General features: G+C 39.2%; 1 protein-coding gene across 3 annotated transcripts in view; it reads right to left on the reverse strand.

Moving 5' to 3' along the window:
• LOC143852842 (putative invertase inhibitor) overlaps positions 1-12981 on the reverse strand; it is a 32772-nt gene extending 19791 nt beyond the window's left edge. For 2 of the 3 annotated variants that reach the window (XM_077362465.1, XM_077362463.1), the window contains exons 1-3: positions 11410-12980; positions 9645-9809; positions 8539-8636 (exon numbers count right to left, since the gene is read on the reverse strand). The gene's annotated coding sequence lies outside the window, so the exon portion shown is untranslated. Of the gene's footprint in view, positions 1-8538; positions 8637-9393; positions 9548-9644; positions 9810-11409 lie in introns of all 3 variants that reach the window. The other variant, XM_077362464.1, reaches the window with a different exon arrangement.
• Between the last annotated feature and the right edge of the window lie 8954 nt (positions 12982-21935).

The raw sequence follows: 21935 nt of genomic DNA on the forward strand, positions 1-21935 counted from the left end.
CTGAGTAGGACTAAGAGAGAGTATATAGAGTGCAGCTTTAGTAATGTAAGGAGGCGGGACGAGGATGTAGTAAATATGACTGGACAGGAGGCACCTAAGAAGGATATCTTTCCCCCTATCTTGGTTCAATCCTACATAAGGAATGAGAGATTGAAGAGGATGTTAACCATAGAATAAGAGCAGGTTGGTTGAAGTGGAAGCTTGCCTTAGGAGTTCTGTGCGACCGTAAAATCCCTACCAAGTTGAAGGGAAAGTTCTATAAGACGGCTGTGAGGCCAACCATGCTGTACGGTGCAGAATGTTGGGCCACCAAGAAGCAGCATGTGCATAAGATGAGTGTAGCGGAGATGCGAATGCTTAGATGGATGTGCGGCCGCACAAGGTTAGATAGAATTAAAAATGAAGACATTCGTAAAAAGGTGGGGGTGGCACCAATTGAGGAGAAGATGAGAGAGCACCGTTTAAGATAGTTTGAACATATCCAACGTAGGCCTTTGGATGCTCCAGTGAGAAGAGGCGACTCGTGCCAAGTTAATGGAGTAAAAAGAGGTAGGGGCAGACCGAAAACAACTTGGGTAGAAACAGTGAGGAAAGACTTGATAGCTAGGAACATTACAGAGAACATGAATAGAATGGGAGAAAATGATCCACGAAGACGAACCCAACTAGAGCCAGGATTAGAGCCGGGTAGATTCCTTTCACCTTCATGAATTGTTTCTAAACGATTAATTTAGCCGACCCCAACTAGTTTGGGACAAAGGCTTTGTTGAGTTGAGTTGACTGTCAATTTCTATCAGTTTTCCTAGTGATCTTGTGGTTGTTTACATCATAAACCACATAAAGACTTGTGGCTCTGCTTTTCTTAGTAAAATTCAAAGGTTCCTTGATATAATTTTTTTATGAAAAGAAGAAGGTAATTCTTACCGGATTTTGTTGTGCTGGCACATTCAAGCCATCGTATGTCCGCTTATGTCCTACATCAACAGCCACGCCTCCAAAACCAATAGCAGCACTTACAAAATATTGCTACGAATCCATAAAAAGATAAACAAGATTGAAATCCTTGATGAACGCAGAACTTCAAAGGTAGAATCATTTTTTAAAAAAAAAGAGCTTAAAAGATAGAACTATATAATTTGTTAAAACTGATGAAATTTGACAAGTCCATAGACCTTATGATATATTTTAACCCAATACTGAGAAGGAAAATGATTGTTTGAACAAATCTAAGGCCAAGAAAGGAGGGATTTGCCAATATAACAAGGTAAGACAAAAGATATACCAAAAATAGATTAAAGTGTCAAACCGCTTCTGTTTAAACGGAAAAGACAACACAATCAGTTCGACAAATACCACAGAAATGCTTCCAAAAATAACAATCTCATAGCATTTGTTTTTTTCTTTTTTTTGAAAATGAATCTCATAGCAATTAGTTATAAAAAAAGATAAGAGGACTGAGTTAAAAACAAATGTCAAAAAACAAAGAAAAATATTAGTTTCTTGGATAACTCAGAACTTGGCCTCCCACCAGTTGACAAACATTCTGACTTGACAACATACACTCTAGTAGAATTTGACCCGGTAAATTAAAATATAATAATAAGAGACCATAAGAGAAAAAAATATGACGTAAGATAACACGACAGAAAAAAAGAAGGGAAACAATAATCTGTACTCCACCCTTTCTTTAACACATTCCTAATTAGCTAGTAAAGGCTGCTACACATTCCTAAAGAATCTTATAAACCTTTCCAAGCATCTAGAAATAGTAAACAATAAAGCCAAACACCAAGCTTGTGTATTTCATCCAAGGATAGAACCGATACCTTAGGGTAAATCTGCAGGGGTTGCTGCTGTTGTGTCTGTGAATAATATGACTGCATATCGAGATTATATCAGACAAGAACAAAAAAATTTAAATTCAACTTAAACAAACATCATTCAATCTAATAAAAAGAGGATCAAGAACAAGTGCATACTGCACCCATAGGGATTAGTCCCACCCTAAAATGGGGTGGGGATGCCCTATGTCATCAAAGGAAGAAGCAGAAGAGAAAGAAGAAGAAGAATGAGTGCATATTGTTGGTATGCAGCTTGATTTGCATAGTATGCGGCCCACTGAGCTTTTGTTCCCCGAGATTTAGTCCCCACAGTTGGTGCAGTGAACTGTGAACCCCCAACAACAACTTGAGCAGTTTGCTATTACATTATTACAAAATCACCAGATGCAGAAGCAGATATTAGTTTCTTGTCTAGGCTGGAGTATCATAAAAAAACACAAAAGCTGCAATGCACTAATGACATACGATAACAATACTTGTACTGATACTATATCGGTACTTCCAAATGTATTATCCGCTCCCATCTTCTATGTTAAATCTAGTTAAACTATATGATATTTTATATACAAATTTTGTGTCATATCTCATGGAATAGGATAGAGGGCGAGCCTTGGCGCAAGGTTGCTCCATTGTGACTGGATGTCATGGGTTCCAGTCACGGAAACAGCCTCTTTGCAAAGCAGGGGTATGGCTGCGTACATCTAGCCCTCCCAAGACCCCACGATGGCAGGAGCCTTGTGCACCGGGCCGCCCTTTTTTATCACATGGAATAGGATATGAATATCATAGTTTTAAATTTCAGCCGAAATCCAAAATTTTAGCAGAAATATTTTGGTGATCGCGACAACACATGTTTCCTTAACAGTATAGTGGGAACCCCCACCCCTCCATGCATAATTTGAACCCTTTATTCCTATAAAATTAAGTCAGCCACAGATGCAAAAAGGGGAGTCTACTCCACAGCACTCTATAGCATTATGTATGGGTTGAGGATTTTAGCTACCACTGGTAAATGTTTTTTTTACCAATATGTACACAGACAACTAAATCTTGGGACAAATTGATAGCATCAATCGTCAAACACCAACTACCACTAAAATCAAGCAAGCATATGCAAACTTAAGAGAAACACCATTCTTAGATCCCATAATTCTTGACAACATTAGCCACTAAATCATGGACCTTCTTTTGAACTCATCAGCTATAAAACTTTTCTAGAAAAATGATGGAAAGGGAAGAAAATATTTTGTAGAGAACATTCCCACCCCCCACCTCCGCGTATAACTTGTGATTTTTAAAAGTATATTTCTGGAATTTTTCTCCTACATCAAGAGAAACACATGTTATGTTCATTCTCCTTCTATTTCTGAGGTTACTGTCAATTTGTTCCAAGAATTAGTTGTCTGTTTATTGGTAAAATAACATTTACCAGTGGTGAGGTTCTTGCATGTCTCGATATTCAGTGGTAGCATAAATCCTCAACCCATATATAATGCTATAGTGATGTGGAGTAGACTCTCCCTTTTTTGCCTCTGTGACCGACTTAATTTTATAGAAATAAAGGGTTAAAATTATGCATGGAGGGGTGGTGATTCCCACTATACTGTTAAGGAAACATGAGTTGTCGCGATCACAAACACAAATTCAAGGCCCAGACACCAATGAAACTGGGCCCACTAGATGCACATTTACCCAACTAGAGATAGTACGTCGGTTTACCCCTATTTGACCATTCATATGAACTTGCCTAATCAATCTTGTTGACAGGGTAGTCTGAATCAAGGAAGCTTACGATTGTGGCCACTCAATTACTGACTTAAAGAAGAACTCAACCTACTGCCTCCTACGGCAAGTATGGAATACCAAAATGTCCCATCCTTTTGCCAACTATCATTTTATGTTGAAGACTCTTATCAAAAATCCCAAACTAGATGTCCTAACTTTCCAAGTAACTATTTCCCCAAACACCTTTAGAGCTAAGCTTATAGCTCTCTTTTCCTCTGCCTCACGAATGCAAATCTTATCCTTTTCCTTTGCATTTAATGTTAGCTATCATCATCTGGTCTCTCTTATCTCATCACATGATTAGTTCAAGAACAAATCTTAGCCTTTAATTATTTCAACAACAATTCTACGTGATCATGTTGGTTGAGTAATTTGAATCAATGGAGCAACAATTCTTGCTATCCAATCAACGACCAAAAGGGAGGACTTGCCCTATTTGCTCCACAAGCATGGATTATCAAAATGCCCTCATTTTACCAAATATCATTTTATATCAAATAATCTTCCTAGAAAGCCCAAACAACCATTCTCATTTATGCTTCTTCCTTAGAAATGCATTTCTTATCCTTTTCCTTCGTATCTAATTCAGTGTTAAAAAACTCCCTAAATCAATCGTTGACTTGCCCGAGTCAACTCCCTTTTTCCATGGCCAAGCTCTCGTCCAAGTTTTATCCTACCAAGTCAATCAAAGCTCATGCCACTCATGAGCTAATGAAAAATTGACCGCGTTAATACTTTTCTTGTCCGAGTCAAAATGAAATTTCGGAATATAAGGAAATAATGTAAAAATCTGATTCATTGCACTTTCTGTTTCTGTTTGGACCTAAACCAAAATATTTCTGCCGAAATTTTGGATTTCTATTGAAATTTAAAACTATGATATTCGTATCCTATTCCATGAGATAAAAAAAAGAGAGCAGCCCAGTGCACAAGGCTCCCGCCATTGTGGGGTCTGGGGAGGGCTAGATATAGCAAGCCTTACCCCTGCTTTGCAAAGAGGCTATTTCCGTGACTTGAACCCATGACAACCAGGTCACAAAGGAGCAACTTTGCGCCAAGGCTCGCCCTCTATCCTATTCCATTAGATATGACACAAAATTTATATATAAAATATCATCTAGTTGAACTAGATTTAACATAGAAGATAGGAGCGGATCATACATTTGGAAGTACCCATATAGTATCAGTACGAGTATCGTTATCGTATGTCATTAGTGCATTACAGTTTTTGAGTTTTTTTTATGATACTCCAGCCTATATAAGAAACTAATACCGGTTTCTGCATCTGGTGATTTTGTTATGATGTAATAGCAAACTGTTCAAGTTGTTAGGGGTTCACAGTTCACTGCACCAACTGCGGGGACTCAATCTCAGGGCACAGAAGCTCAATGGGCCACATGCTGTGCAAATCAAGCTACATACCAACAGCCAAGGTTTTAATTTTGGTTTCGGTACCAATTTCGGGCCGAAATTCGGTATTAATTAAAACATAATATTTAATTAATTTTCAAAATTTCGAACCGAAATTCTGAAATTTTGGACCGAAGTTTTGTAATATTTCTTTTTTACAAAAAAAAATACATTTTCTCAAAATTTCGGCTGCAATTATCAAAATTCCAAAATTTCGGACCGAAATTTGGTATTTCGCGAAATTGGAAATTTCGGCAAATTTCGGTTTTGGTGCCAACCGAAATTTAAAACCATGCCAACAACAGACAATATGCACTAATTCTTCTTTTGATGACATAGGGTATCCCCACCCCATTTTAGGGTGGGACTAATCCCTATGGGTGCAGTATGCACTCATTCTTGATCCTCTTTTTTATCAAATTGAATGATGTTTGTTTAACTTGAATTAAAAAAAAATCCTTGTCTAATTCATAAAATCTTGATATGCAGTCATATTATTCACAGACACAGCAACAGCAACACCTGCAGACTTACCCTGAGGTATCGGTTCTATCCTTGGATGAAATACACAAGCTTGGTGTTTGTCTTCATTGTTTACTATTTCTAGATGCTTGGAAAGGTTCACTATTTCTAGATGTTTGTCTTATTATTTTATTTTAATTTTACCGGGTAAAATTCTACTAGAGTGTATGTTGTCAAGTCAAAATGTTTTTTAACCGGTGGGAGGCCAAGTTCTGAGTTATCCAAGAAACTAGTAATTTTCTCTGTTTTTTTGCTTGCCATTTGTTTTTAACTCAGTCCTCTTATCTTTTTCTTGATAACTAATTGCTATGAGATTCATTTTCCAAAAAAAAAATGCTGTGAGATTATTATTTTTGGAAGCATTTCTGTGGCATTTGACGAACTGATAGTGTTGTATTTTCCGTTTAAACAGAAGCGGTTTGGCACTTTAATTTATTTTTGGTATATCTTTTGCCTTACCTTGTTATATTGGCAAATCCCCCTTTTCTTGGCCTCAGATTTGTTCAAACAATCGTTTTCCTCGTCAGTGTTGGGTTAAAACATATCATAAGATCTATTGACTTGTCAAATATCATCAGTTTTAGCAAATTATATAGTTCTATCTTTTAAGTCCTTTTTTTTAATGGTTCTATCTTTTAAGTTCTGCGTTCATCAAGGATTTCAATTTTGTTTATCTTTTTATGAATTTGTAGCAATATGTTGTTAGCGCTGCTACTGGTTCTGGAGGCGTGACTGTTGATGTAGGACAGAATTGGAAATATGATGGTATGAATTTGGCAGCACAGCAAAATTCGGTAAGAATTACCCTCTTCTTTTCATAAAAAAAATTATATCAAGGAACCTTCGAATTATACTAAGAAAAGCAGGGCCACAAATCTTTGTGGTTTATGATGTAGACAACCACAAGATCACAAGGAAAATTGATAGAAATTGACAGTAAGTAATATAAAATAGATCGTGATCAGTGTCGAATATGATTAGAATTATTATATTTTGCATTAGCACTTTAAAATTTAAATCACCAAAACCATGAAAATTCTTGCCAAAAACCAACTAAATTCCAGCAAAAGAAAATCTTAAAAACAATATCAACAAGAACATATATGTACCTCCATAACTACCTGAAAACCCTAATTAAATCTCAGCCATTGATCTAAGAACTAACAACTCTGAAACATATCCTTAGAAACTCCAAACCAAGGTTTTAAATTTCAGTTTCGGTTTTGGTCGCCATGGAAATGGAAACGTTTTGGTCGAGCTCTTGTCCAAGCTTGATTTTTGAAACACTGATTAATCTGCCACCAACACCTAATTCTATTATCTCATCACATTATTATGAACGGCAAAATTTTATTTATGGAAAGGAACATGACCGAGGATATCACAACACCGCACCAAAAAAGGAAAAAACAGAAACTACGCACAAGAAAAGGTTTTAATAATTGAACATGATCGAAGAGATCACCACACTCAACTCAACTAAGCCTTTGTCCCAAACTAGTTGGGGTCAGCTAATGAATCCTTTAGAAATTTTCATGAAGAAGGTGAAAGAAAAGAGATCACCACACTACACCACAAAAAGAAATAAAGACGGAAACAAAGAAAAAGAAAGTTTCCCTTGTGATTGGCTGGCTGATAAACATGCTGAAAATTTTGGAATGATTTTTGATGGTGTCAAGGACCTCCTAAATGGGGTCAGTGAATCTCCAAGGGTAGCTGGACCCATATCTAACCCACCGAATCACGTTAAGGGAATCACCCTCAACAATCACCACATCCAATATAGATATGTCAACAATAAGAATCTTGCTAAACAGTGCCTGAACCTCTGCCTCTTGGAGTCTTTCACACCTATAGCAACAAAAAAGCCCTTGTCGCCTCAGTCTCAGTTACTTAGTAGGCCACCAACTCGCATTGGTCCCGATCGACCCATCAATATTCAACTTTAGAGAATCAAGAGAAGAGGAGGAGGGGGATCCATTTGGGAATAAGTTGTGCCTTGCAGCAACTTCTCATCACGTGACTGTTTCAAACACAAATACTAGGCTTAGATGGATTTGACCCAGAGGCTTGCATTAGCCAGAGGATTGGATTAGCCTAGGTTTCTCTTATCTCATCATATGGATCCAACTCTACCCTCCAAATCCTATTTCCATCTATAAATACTTTTCCATTCTTTTGTCCTAATACACTCTTTAGAGCCCCATGCTTGCTAATGATTCCCTGCAAATATCGCAAAAATTACAGCTTTACAAACAATTGTTCAAATGCAAATTACAAGGGAAAAAAAATACAATTACAACCACAATCACAGATATTGTTGGCATACCAAGTTAAACACCCTTTGGCAACTGATATTGGCACTACCATATTTTGATCATGAAATTTTATATTTAATTTAATAGTTTGAGCTTCAGATTACTAATCATGAAATTTTATATTTAATTTTATAGTTTCAAATGGAAAATAGATAATTACTCATTTTATTCTTACTTTTTACCTTTTTATATTTTTTAATATTTTTTCTCATTTTTATATATAAATTAGAAAAAATCTTACGATTTACGATCCGCTTTACGATTCGATACGATTCGAACCCTGTTACGATTTACGAATCGATTCCTATTTTCAGAACCTTGTCTAGAAGCATCTAACCCAACTCAACTAAGCCTTTGTCCCAAACTAGTTGGAGTCGGCAGAAAATATCCAATTCGAATTCATCACAACATTCCACCAATTTCAAGTCGATCAGAGTGCCATGGGCACACTCAAACTGCATTGGAGTTGGATAAGGAATTTGTTGCTTTCATCGGTGTCCCAATTCTATTATCAGAACAAAAAATGGTTTTTCTAAACAGTTAAAAATATTGTCAATCTTTTGAACTGATAAAACAGCCTCCTCCTAAAACAAACTATTTGATTGATAATCTGATGGCGAACAATTATTTATAATTGAAATAGGTGATGTGGAAAATCATACCTAGAGCCAATAAGGCATGGGAGGGCAGTACAGCCCACTAAGGAAGCAGACTGGCCAAGACAATGGAAATTCAAGAACGGGAACTATGCTTTTGGAACCTGCAAAAACAATTTCCGAATCCAATTAATTTGCAAACATCACTGAAATTGGAGCAGAATAGCTATTTCTTTGCTAATTCAATCATAAAATTCAAAGCCCACATTCAATCCATCAAAATTAAAAGGTAAAAGTGCAAACATAATATAAGTTAAAAATAAAAGAAATAAGATACAGAGAATTGCCAATGAATTGGAGTGCATTCTATTGATGACTCAGGAAAGTCATAAACAATTTCCAGAACCACATAATTCAAAAAACACTGCAATTCTGGATTTTCAAATTCCAACGTATGCATAGATACCCTCATTCTTCTCAGATAAGTAGTTATTGTATCATTTCAAAATCAATGACATATAAAGAGATGGTTACAATATAAAAGAAATTTTTTAGATGAGGAGTAGATTGAGAGGGATCCAAGGCAGGTAACCCTTTCCAATGAAAATCCAATTAAAAAAAATAGAAAGAAGTAAAAGCTAGCATAATTGTTCCTTAAACCCCCAGACAGTATGCAAAGAGATGAACATCATTACAAAAGGATGAGAGTCACTAAATTGAAGGTTGTATAAAGAACTGAACATCATTATTGTAGTATAACTATGCCCAAATCATCATTTATTGAGAACGATATGCAAGTGCCACCAGAGATATGAGAATGTCATAATGACTGGGAGGAGACAATCAAATAGTACAAGGGCTGGTGATTACCAAGCAACTAGTAAAAGTATTAATTGAGTACTTTAGAGGATTTTACGCAACTTTAGGAAATTGCCCAAGATATTCCATTCAAAATCCCAATGCTTCTCTGAGTTCTTGAGAGTCTAGTATGACCAGCTTACTTGATAGAATAAAAAGTACATGTTAAGCATGACGCAGAAATTTGTAACTTTCAACATAGCACTGCCTTGATTTTCTGAAATAGTTTCACAATCAGATGTTAATTCATAAGGATTGTAGCACCCCACCAGAAATTCATAAACAGTTTAAGTGTCATTAGGCAAACAAGAAACCTTGTAGACATTGGCATCTTCAACTTTATGAAAAGTTCAGGTTGCCACGTACAATGCAACCTTCTGCTGCAACTCATCCTTGCTAGCACCCACAACCTTGTCTACTATCTTCCCTTCAGACATAAAAGTTGGGATTGCCTCTCTTGCCCAATCCATAGCAACAGACTGCAATTGCACATGTCCATAATTAATCAAAAGTAACAAAAAGTTTTACGAAGTATAGAGTTTGACTACTCCTTAAAACTTCAAACTAATTTGGACAGCCATAGACCACTATAGGACCACACAATGAAGCAGTAAAATCGAAGACCACCTGAAGATAGATAGATAGAATCCCGCAATGTGGGTTTGCTAAATACACAAAATGAAAAACTTGAACTACTGGACAGATGCTCTCATCAAGTTAGATCAAGTGCAAAATCTCGGTGTAGAAATTTAAGACTTTAGCCATGCAATTTAGTCATACTAAATGATAAAATACATGTAGATATGGCTCAATCGATAAAAAAATGTGATTTCATTATAACATGAGGCTTGACATGCAGCATTACACCAAAGAAGCTCTGTTTTTTGGATGGTTTGAATAAACATTCCAATCTTAGCTATGGAATATTGGTCTTCTCCCTAGAAACAAATGAGTTCAAACTGAGGCTTAGATTCTTGGTATATGAAAATAAGACTACGTTGGGCTTTCGATACTTTGTTTCTTGTACTCCTCATATAATTAAATTAATTTTTTTATGCGTGATGCTGGCTGTAATCATTCTAACCGCAGTGGCTACTATAGTCTGCTATATTGGTGGAATGTCTACAACATCTTTCTTTGTGCAACTTCTTACTATGGGTGTTTAAAGTCCTTATCTTGATGAAGGAAAGCGTTAATCGTTGCCCAAGCCTGAGATCTTTTGTGCTTGCTCACGCAGAAGCCAATGGTAGTTCAACATACTTCTTAAGCAAAATGATGGCAACCATTGAACAGAAAATGTATGCGATCAGTTAGAATTGTAGATAATACTTTGGAAATGCATTACTATGCATCAAGAAATATACTTGAAAAACTCCTAAACATCTTTAGTCTAATCTCAAAGATTCCAGAGGGTTTTCAAAATACTATCGCATGGGTATACTTCTTGTGGTTAGTGGAAACATGGTTATTTTATTAGAGAGCCACTTGAAAGTTCTCATTTGTTGTGTAAGAGATGAACAGAAGATAGATCTATTACACTTGCATTTATTTATTTATTGACAAAAACAAAACACTCTGTCTGATACATATGGATACATATTTTGTTTAAGCCAAATAAATATTCTCAAGAATCCATACAATTATAATCAAGAGAAGTCAGCAAACCATTCAAAATATATATATATATATATATATATATATATATATATATATACAGCAAAATATTCACACAGCTGCCCATTGAATGTGAAAAAAATATAAAAGCTATACAAAGAGTAGTCAAATCAAGTTTATATGCAACTACAATTCACATGAAATTTTTTAATATGCTACCCAATGAGAATATCATATATTAATGCCATTGCATCTGTGACATGAGATATGAGTGATTATCCACTTAAGTGAAGAACACTAGTTGCTTATGGTTAAACATGAAAATATGGACATGGATATTAAATATATGACAGATAAACACTCATTAATAAATGGCATATTATTATATAACTTCAGTTTCCATGGATTTAATCACAAGAACACAATCACTTTAACTGTTGAAGAACGATCATAGATGGAATATACCTTCGCCGAAGGTAGTATTGTAGAAGGTGTTGAGATTTTGAGCCCCATTAACATGCAGAGAAGGAAGAAGGGCGTTGAGGTTGGTCTCGAACTGGCTCCCGGTACTGTAATTAGAGGAGCCCTCGCATAGGTAGAACACTGGATTTTCAGCTTTAACGGGACTTTGAAGGAGCAGTAAAAGAAGGGTAAAAGAAAGCAAATCAATGAGTTTTGGTACAGAAAGATACATCATTTCTAAAGATGGCTACTGTTATGCTAGAGAAAGCATACATCTAATGTAAAGAAGAAAGGGGGAAATGAAGATGTTTTCGGGCTGAACGCGCTCAGAGAAAAGAATAAGACCCACTGAAACTTTTGACTCGAGCTATAGGCAAAGATCTCAGTCTTTAAGATTGTCTGGTTTGGCTTTTGCCTCATTGCAAGTTGGAAAACACTTTCCAAAAACTCCGTAAAGAAGACGATAATAGGAGAGCCTGCATCTGCAGCGGCAAAGATAACAGGAGAGCCTGCATCTGCAGCGGCAAAGATCTAGATCGTTCCCAACTGATCTCTCACGATTTGGATCGAGGGCTCGAACGGCACGGTTTGGATCTTGTATTCTGAGAAATCTCGCCCAAGCACTCTTCTCTCCATCGTGGGTTTTGTCCTCCCCAAACGATCCTCTGCTTGTGGGTTTTTCGGCATCTTGTTGCTATTGGGTTGTATCACACGTTTGTTCCAGAGGAGAAGAAACAAGATTGTCTGCCATTTTCAGAAGTGGATCTTTGGCCCAAAATTTCGTCCTCTCCTCGGTTGCATCTCCCGTTTTGGGGATTTTAGGTCTGCATCTTTCTCTTTCGTTCAAACACGGAGAGAGATTTCAACCTCTATAGTAACTGATCCGGAGGAATGGAGCCTCCATGGCTGATCCAGAGGAATCGTAGGACAGAGAGAGTTGATAAAATGTGGAAAAAAAGGGGATCTCATAATCTTGGAGACTGGAAGTGCTGTGTAAATGTAGCTTTCATAACTTCAAGAGAAGGGTAGAATGTTGGGGCTGCGGAAAAATGTGTTCGTCTTTTGACATTAACTTTGCAAGAAAGGTGGTGGATCCGAATCATAATGCTACAAACTCTCAAAGGATCGTTGATGAGGAGATCGTTGGACATCCTGGTACAAATATCTCTGATTCTTCACTTAACATTGTTTTGGAGAACCGGAGAGCAGCGATGTAGTCCTCCAGGTGTCTTTAAAAGGCTCTAATCATAGCTTATGGGGCAGGATCGGATCGGGATGGTCTGGTAATGTGCAGGCGTTGGAGTTTTGGCTGAATCAAAGGAAGGTCTCTAAGGGGTCTATCAAGGTGTATAAACTTGATGAATTGGAAGTGATGATAATCCTAGAATCGGAGGCAGTTTTGATGAACGAAAAACTTACATGGTTTTCTGCCAGGAATTCGCCTTTTGTGGAGCTGAGTACCTGGTCGAAGAAGTTTGAAAACTTGGTAGAGACGGAGTGGGGGAGTATTTCTGGAGTTCCTCCTAATGCTTGGTGTGTGGAAAACTTTAAGAAAATTGGCATGAAAATTGGCAGGGTAATCGAAATAGATGAATCATGTAGAGCTGCAAGGGGATATCAAAGGGCTAGGTTGCGTATCGCGACCAGTTCGGAATGTCCGGTAGTGGTGTCTATCCCGGTGTGTATTGAGGGTTTAACGATGTGGGCAAAAAGCTCGAAGAAATCGGCATTAACCAATAAGGAGGTATATGCATCATTGTCGAATTGGAGCAGTTCGGAGGGATCCGAGGACGATTTTAGCAACGATGGAGATTCCAGGAGGGTTGAAGGCAGATTGGAGAGGGGGACAGAGATGGTGGAGGTGCAAACTAGCAAGGAGAGGGAGGGCGTTCGATCTATGGCGCATGATAGGGTTGGGGCACAAAATAGCTATGAGTTTGAAAATCAAATTCATGAAACACATGTTAATTGCCAGTTGGAGAGAAGTGGGCGGGATGAGATCTCGGGATTTGCGTCTGTGGGTGACAGCTGTGTGGGGGTTGGTGAAGATTATCTTTGCAATCAGCCTACCGGTTTGGCCGGTCATGATTTACCGAGATTTTATGGGGTGGATTTCCCTATGGCAGGTAGGAGGCCTATTGTGGACTCTTCTGTAAATGAACATGAGTTAGAATCTGTTGACCCGGTGGATGGACCATTAAATGGGCTGAGAAATCATTTGATCCAAATGGTGGATAATATAGTCAGCACTCTGAAAGCCAACATGGGTCATGCTTATGGGCCCAAGTCGCCTTCTAATTCTAGAAGCAGGGGATTGTCCCACGGGATTGCATTTCCACCTTTGATTGAGTTCTCTCCTATTCCAAACCAGTGTTTATCGCCTCATGGGATAGGGATCGAAACTTCGGATGCTTAGGAACTTAGTTTTGGCGATTGGAGGGAGTTATCTGTTGGGGCAGAAAGTGTAATTGGTGGTGAGGAGTTTATGGGGTGTGATTCCTCTATATTGAACCAGGGAGATCCTCGAGCGAGAAGAGGAGGCCATTATCAGGTGGAGAAGGAAATTTCTACGGAAGTTGTGTTCCATAGAATTAATGTTGCAACTTGCATAGCATCATCATGCGTAGATCAAGTTTCTGATGTTCCGGGTGGAGATCTCTGTTTGGGCGAGGGAAGGAGTCCAAATCCTCTAGGCAGAGGAGGTGCAAATGATCGGAACCATGCAATCAGGTTTCAAATGGAAGATGATATTTGTAGCCCTTGCGGTTCGCCCGTAGAAGATAAAGAGGGTGGGAGTTATCGGGATCAATTCATCAGACCACAACTGGGGTTAGGGGTTTGTATCCCTAGAGGCATGTCCGTCGAAGGTATGAGTTCCTTTGATTTGGTTTGGCTAATGAATTTTCTTCTCCTTGTGTTGATGTGCAGAGAACTGATTTGGGCTATAGAGGCCTTTATGAATGTGCTGACAGATTAAATCCGGGAATTCCATTACCATATTCTGATTTAAATGTCGCTTACACTAGAAGCATAGCACTTGATTTGGAACATCCGTTAAGGGATCCTAATTCTTGTTCCCTGATTAGGGGTGCTTCTGTGGGAGGGATGGAGAGTAGTGTAGGGTTAATTGAAGAAAAGAGGGCTAGAGAGGTGGATAGAATGGTAGATCATACTATCGAGGTAAGTAAAAAATTATGAGTGAAGTATAGAGGCTCGGTGGAAAATTACCGTGAGATGATAAAGTCGGCAGAAATTAGAGAGGTGGAGGGGGATGAGTCAAGGAAATCTAGTTTTGCTGAGTGTTCTAAGAAGTCGCTTAGGGAGTTAGCGAGATTGAAATCTGAGATAAATTACGAAGGGAAAACGAGTGAGGTGGAGGTGTTGGTCTCTCCATCTGCTAAGAAGATGAGTGGAAGAAAGGGGAGGAAATTCATCAAAATTGTTTCATTATGAAGATTCTCTCATGGAACATTAATGGATTGGGGGCCCTGGCAAAAATGGCCCAAATCAAAGACCTTGTTAGAAAAGTAAAACCAACTCTGGTATGCATTTTGGAAACAAAACTAGAAGTAATAGATAGGTTTACCTTGAAGAGTCTAGGGGTTAGGAGGGATTGGAGTTTCTCGTATATGGGTTCCAATGGGGCCTCGGGGGGTATTCTTGTAGCATGGGATGAGCTGTGTTGGATAAGTGTGGATGAATGGATAGGAAATCATTCACTTTTCGTTGTCCTCCAGCGGGTGGAGGATGCATCAAAGGTTGTTTTTACTGGGGTTTATGGGCCTTCCTTAAGGGTGGAAAAGAGAAGGTTTTGGGAGGAATTAAATGTGGTTCGGGACCGGTGGGTCTTTCCATGGTGCATAGGAGGAGACTTTAATGAGATTAGATTCGTAGGTGAAAGAAGCGGCTGTAGGAGAACAACAAGAAACATGGTAGCATTTGATGATTTCATTGCTAACCATGAGTTAGTTGATCTTCCGTTGGCTGGGGCTCATTTTACTTGGAATAGAGGCGAGAGTCAGAGCAGGATTGATCGGTTTCTTATATGTCCCGGTTGATCGAATCTGGTTCCTGATGTATATCAAAGATCCCTGATTCACTCGGTGTCCGATCATTGCCCTATTCTTTTAGATCCTAGGCTTGAATCTTGGGGTCCTCCTCCGTTTAGATTTGAGATTGCATGGTTGCAAGCTCCTCGTATGGAGTAAAGGTTGGGGGAATGGTGGAGTTTTCTTAAATCGGAAGGGCCTTCAGATGTGGTAATAGGTCGTAAGCTCAGATTTGTGAAGAAAAAGTTGAGGGAATGGGTAAAAGAGAAAAGAGCCTTTGATCAAAATCGTATGAGATGGTTGGAGAGTAGGATAGGGGAAATAAATTTTCTTGAGGGTGAGGGGAATGGGAACATCAACTTGAGAGAGGAGTTGGGTAGAATTAAGGCGGAGCACAATGGTATACTACTGCATGAGGAAATATCCTGGAGACAAAAGTCGAGAGTTAAATGGCTAAAGGAGGGGGATAAGAACACGACATATTTTCATGCCGTGGCTAGTGTTAGGAGGAGGGGTAATAAGATTGAGTTCTTGGAGGCTGAGGGTGAAAAGATCACAGATAAGGAAGAGATCACTGGGGTGATCTTGGAATTTTATAAGAAATTGTACTCGTCGGATGGTTCTTTAAGACCGACTCAGGAGGAGTTGGTTTTGAGGAGGAGGAAATTGAGAGAGGGGTTTTCTCCTTGGGTAGAGATAAGGCTCCTGGGCCGGATGGTTTTTGTTTGGCATTCTTCCAAGCATGTTAGCCATATGTGAAGGAAGATATAGTAGGTTTCTTTAGGGAATTCCATCAGGGCATGGTGTTAGACAAGGGTACTGGGGCTACTTTTATTACTCTAGTTCCAAAGGTTGTGGGGGCTTCCAAGGTTTCTGATTTTCGACCTATTAGTCTTGTGGGATGTTTGTATAAGATCTTAGCTAATGTGTTAGCGGAGCACCTTAAAAGAGTGCTCCCTATGATTATCTCTGATAGTCAATGTGCCTTTGTGGCCAAAAGACAAATTTTGGATTGTTCCCTCATTGCGAATGAGGCTATTGATTATTATCGCAGGCTTGGGTTGAAAGGGATCTTGTGTAAATTGGACATGGAAAAAGCATATGATAGGGTGGAGTGGGAGTGTTTAGATATGTTACTCGATAGAATGGGGTTTGGGGGAAGATGGCGCCAATGGATTAGGTGTGCTTATCCTCGGCGTGGTTCTCGGTTCTGATCAATGGGTCTCCCAAAGGTTTTTTCAAATCCTCCCCGGGTCTTAGGCAAGGGGATCCATTATCCCCTTTCTTGTTTGTAATTATGGCAGAAATTCTTAGTAGATTGCTGGCTAAAGGTAGTAGCCTGGAGATGTTTAAGGGTTTTAAAATAGGGGGTGATAATGTAGAGGTATCTCACTTACAATTTACGGACGACACCCTTTTATTTTGTGAACCTCATAAGGATCAAGTGCTCAATTTGAAAGCTACTTTAAGATGTTATGAACTTATCTCTGGTCAAAGATCAAATTTTCACAAGTCTAAAATGTATGCCCTAAATATTCCCTCGGCTGAGGCTTTAGAGATGGCTGGAATTTTAGGGTGTGATCTTGATTACCTTCCCGCTTCTTATCTTGGTTTACCTTTAAGAGTTAGTAAACCTGATAAAACTGTTTGGGAACCGATAATTGAGAAGATTGGGAGAAGGTTGGATACTTGGAAGAGAAATATTGTGTCTAGGGGAGGTAGGTTGGTATTGATTAAGGCTGTATTGGCCAATTTGCCTATATATTTTATGTCTCTTTTCATGTGTCCGGTTAGTGTTGCCTTGCGTATTGAAAAGATCCAGCGTAGATTTTTGTGGGGTGGAAATGAGGAGAAGAAATGCATCTCTTTGGTAAACTGGAGCGATGTATGTGTACCTATAAAGTTTGGAGGTTTGGGCATTAGGAGTTTAACCATGCCTTATTGGGGAAATGGTTGTGGAGATTTGGGGAAGAGCAGTCTAATTTATGGGCTATGGTGATTTGTAGTAAGTATGGCTGTATTCCGGGTGGGTGGGAATCAAATGACGAATATAAGAAAAAGGGGTTGACTGCGTGGAGAGATATCTTGAAATTAGCTTGCTCCTTTAATCTAAAGGTGAGGTTCAGGGTCTATGGTGGTGATAGAATTAAGTTTTGGAGTGATGTGTGGTGTGAAGAGGAGCAGTTAAGGATCTTGTTCCCTAGGCTGTATCGGGTGGCTGTTAACAAAGAAGCCTTCGTTTGTGAATGTTTTGATCGTAGTGTTGGTAAGTTGATATGGTGTCCTGCCTTTAGAAGAATCCTTTTTGGGTGGGAAAATGCGGATGAATCTCGGTTGCGGCGGCTCCTTAATAAGTGCTATGTAAAACGTGGGGGTCAAGACAAAAGAATATGGACAGTGGAATCATCCGGCATTTTCTCTGTCAAATCTTTTTATAATGGTTTGATGCCTCCTTCTGTTCCTGCATTTTCTGCAAAGGTATGGAATTTTCATTGCCCACCTCGGGTTAGTATCTTCGGTTGGGCCGTTTGTCGTCAAAGGATACAGACCATTAACTTCTTGAGAAACCGTGGGATGTTGCTAATTGATCATTGCCCTATTTGTCTTAATGATGGGGAATCTGTGGATCATTTGTTCATGCACTGTTCTTTCACCAGGATCATATGGAGATGTATTTTTCTGAGGTTTGGAATCACTTGGGTCTTCCCTAGAACTATTCATAATCTTTTGAGTATGTGGGGGTTTATGCCATGGAAAAAGAGAGGGAAATTATTGTGGAATGTGTGTTTGCTAGCTATGTGGTGGGTGGTTTGGAAGGAAAGAAACTCTAGGGTGGTTGAGGGTTTGGCCAAAACACCTTATTATTTGTACATGCGGATTATAGCATTGGTCATATCATGGGTTAGATGTCTTACATCCTTTCTTTTTGTATCGGCCTTTGATCTTTGAGAACATTGGAGGGAAGTGTGCTTAAGTACTGAGAGGAAAATTAACATAGTCCAAAGATGGGAGCCTCCGATGTTAGGAATGTTGAAAATCAACTTTGATGGTGCTTGTTTTGGAAACCCGGGTCCAGCGGGGGTGGGCGGTCTTTGCCGTGATGAGTTTGGTGAGATTCTTTGGGCTTTTTCTGGTCCTATTGGTGTGTGTGATTCTTCTGAGGCGGAAGTTAAAGCTGCCTATTTTGGGATCAAGAAGTTGAGTAGAGAAGTATTAGACCATGTCATTGTTGAAGGGGATTCATTGAATGTCATTTGGTGGTTGAAGGGTGGTGTAGCTCCTCCTTGGAGATTTTTGGCGTTATTTGATGAAATTGAGGAATTTGTTGCAGGTTCGGCTATTGTCTTTAATCACGTTTGGAGGCAAACGAATAGGCGGATGGGTTAGCCAAGCAGGGAGTTGGGAGGGAGAGTATTCTCTGGTTCGATCATCTTCCCCTGTAATATAATTTTGTTATTTTTTTGTATCTTTTCTTCTTCTCTGTTTCTTCTTTCTTGTTTTTGTTCTCTGGGTTGCCCCTTCTTGGGTGCTCCCTTGTCATTTTTTCTTATTAATGCAAATCGCTATTTCAAAAAAAAAAAAACCCATCATATACCCTACGCCTTTGAAAACCAAAGCATGCAACAGAAAACCAACAATGACGTAGTTATTAGGCATAGTTGACAAAAAAATATGATTTCATCATAATAGGAGGCTTGACATGCTGCATTACATCAAGGAAGCTCTGTTTTTTGGATGGTTTGAATAGACATTCCAATCTTAGCTATGGGATATTGGTCTTCTCCCTAGAAACAAATGAATTCAAACTGAGGCCTAGATTCTTGGTATATGAAAATAAGACTACTTTGGGCTTCCAATACTTTGTTTCCTGTCCTCCTCATATAATTAAATTAATTTTTTTATGCGTGATATGGCTGTAATCATTCTAACCGCAGTGACTACTATAGTCTGCTATATTGGTGGAAAGTTTACAACATCTATCTTTGTGCAACTTCTCACTAGGGGTGTTAAAAGTCCTCATCTTGGTGAAGGAAAGCATTAATCGTTGCCCAAGCCTGAGATCTTTTGTGCAGCCATTGTGCAAAATGATGGAAACCATTGAACAGAAAATGTATGAGATCGGTTAAAACTGTAGATGCTACTTTGGAAATGCATTACTATGCATCAGAGATATATACTTGAAAAACTCCTTCTAAACATCTTTAGTCTAATCACAAAGATCCCCGAGGGTTTTCAAAATACTATCGCATGGGTATACTTCTTACTTCTTAGAGTGGTTAGTGGAAATATTAGAGAGCCACTAGAAAGTTCTCATTTGTTGTGTAAGAGATGAACAGGAGATAGATCTATTACAGTTGCATTTATTTATTTATTGACAAAAACAAGAGGGAAATGATAAATGCGCCCCTTTTCATTACTAGGGACACCCAGCTGCAGTGTACGATGCCCATCAGGTCCCTGCATTCCTTCCAATGTGATGTACATCAGCCACTTCGCAGTCATAGATACAGTACAGCTGGGTGTCTCAAGTAATGGAAAGAGGCACATTTATCAGTTCCCCAACAAAACACTCTGCCTGATACATATGGATACATATTTTGTTTAAGCCAAATAAAGATTCTCAAGCATTCATACAATTATAATCAACAGAAGTAAGCAAACCATTCAAAAAAAAATTATATTCAAGTGAAGTCAGCAAAACATTCACACAGTTGCCCGTTGAATGTGAAAAAATTATAAAAGCCTTCAACGTGATACGGATACAAGTAACAACAACCCCTGACGAACCTGGCAATGCGGATGAGTCTGGGGTAATGACTTCGATGGCGGGGAACATTGGCATCCAGTTTGAAGAGAATATTCAGGCTACCCGCAATATGTTTTTGGAGATTGAAGAAAGGGATAAGACTGACATACCATCATCAAATATCAAATCTAGGGCTAGGGGCTCCAGGGAATTAAGGCGCCTGCAATAAAGCGGGAATCCTTCCAGGGTTAATTGGATTGTAATTTGTTCCTCATGAAGCTTATCTTTTGGAATATTAGGGGTATGGGAACTGATCAGAAGATTCTGGCTGCTAAAGAATTGCGAATGCGACGAGATCCAGCCATCTTTGCTATTCTTGAATCAAAGCTGGCGGGGGTCAACGATGTTACTATAAACAATTTTTGGGGAAGATTCAATCGGGAATGGGTATCGAAGGACTCGGTTGGTGCATCCGGCGGGATTATCGTAGTATGGAAGGCGAATCTATTTATTATGGAAGATTACTGGATTATGGATCATTCGATCTCGATTCTCTTTACTATGAGGGGCTCCTCTCGCAGGTGGATGTTAACGGCTGGGCATGGACCTGCGAGAGCTCGTGAAAGACGGGGTCTATGGGAAGAATTATCTATCATCAGAAATCAATGGTCTGGCCCATAGACAGTTGGGGGCGACTTCAACACTACTTGTTTTCCTGGGGGGCGGGGGGGAATCGCCAGGGTCGTATTACAACCAGTATGCGCAACTTTTCTGACTTTATTCTGGATTGCAATCTTATGGATCTTCCTTTATCTGGCCCTCGGTATATACCTGGGCTAATAATCAGGACCGTCTGGTTATGAGCTGCTTGGATCGTTTTCTGATTACCGCTGACTGGTTGGATGTTTACCCATCCGTTTCCCAACTAGCGCTGCCGAAGCCAATATCGGACCACAATCCGATCACTCTTGACCTTGTAGATTACAGCGACGGTCCGCACCCATTCAAGATGGACATGACTTGGTGTGAATCGTCTTCACTTAACAACTCTATTGATAATTGGTGGAAATCGATGTCGGCGGACGGATGGAAAGGGTATGTGATCTGCAAAAAACTTCAGACCTTAAAACGTGAGATTAAATCATGGGTTAGCGGTGACAAGGTGAAGTCGGTGGCACGAAAGGATGCAATTCTGTTGGAACTATCGGACATTGAAAAGAGAGAAGAGAACGGAACCCTACGTGAGGCTGATTTGCAGACTCGTGTTAATCTGAAAGTGGAATATGACGATATTCTACATCATGAGGAAATCAGCTGGCATCTGACATCTCGAGCCATTTGGCTCAAAGAAGGAGACAATAATACAAAATTCTTTCATCGGGTGGCCTCTAATCATTGCTGGGCAAATGCGATTAGATGCCTTTCTATCAATGGGTCTCTGGTGGAAGATATCGCATCAATCCGTAGTACGGTGGTGGAATTCTATCAGAATCTTTATTCTCAACCGCATACCTGGAGGCCAAAGTTCGACGGACTGGATTTCAAACGCATCTCTCCGGAACGGGCACTATGGCTTGAACGACCGTTCTCAATGGAGGAGATTGAGGGTGGACTGGAGTCTTTGCAGAAAGATAAGGCTCTAGGCCCTGATGGATTTCCGTCTGGCTTCTACCAGAAGTATTGGAACATTATGAAAGCTGATATTTTTGCTTTTATGCAGGAATTTCATAAGC

This window comes from Tasmannia lanceolata, unplaced genomic scaffold (assembly GCF_043159265.1).
Source record: "Tasmannia lanceolata isolate RefF3 unplaced genomic scaffold, GAP_Taslan_0.1 ptg000019l, whole genome shotgun sequence".
In the NCBI taxonomy this organism is placed as follows: domain Eukaryota; kingdom Viridiplantae; phylum Streptophyta; class Magnoliopsida; order Canellales; family Winteraceae; genus Tasmannia; species Tasmannia lanceolata.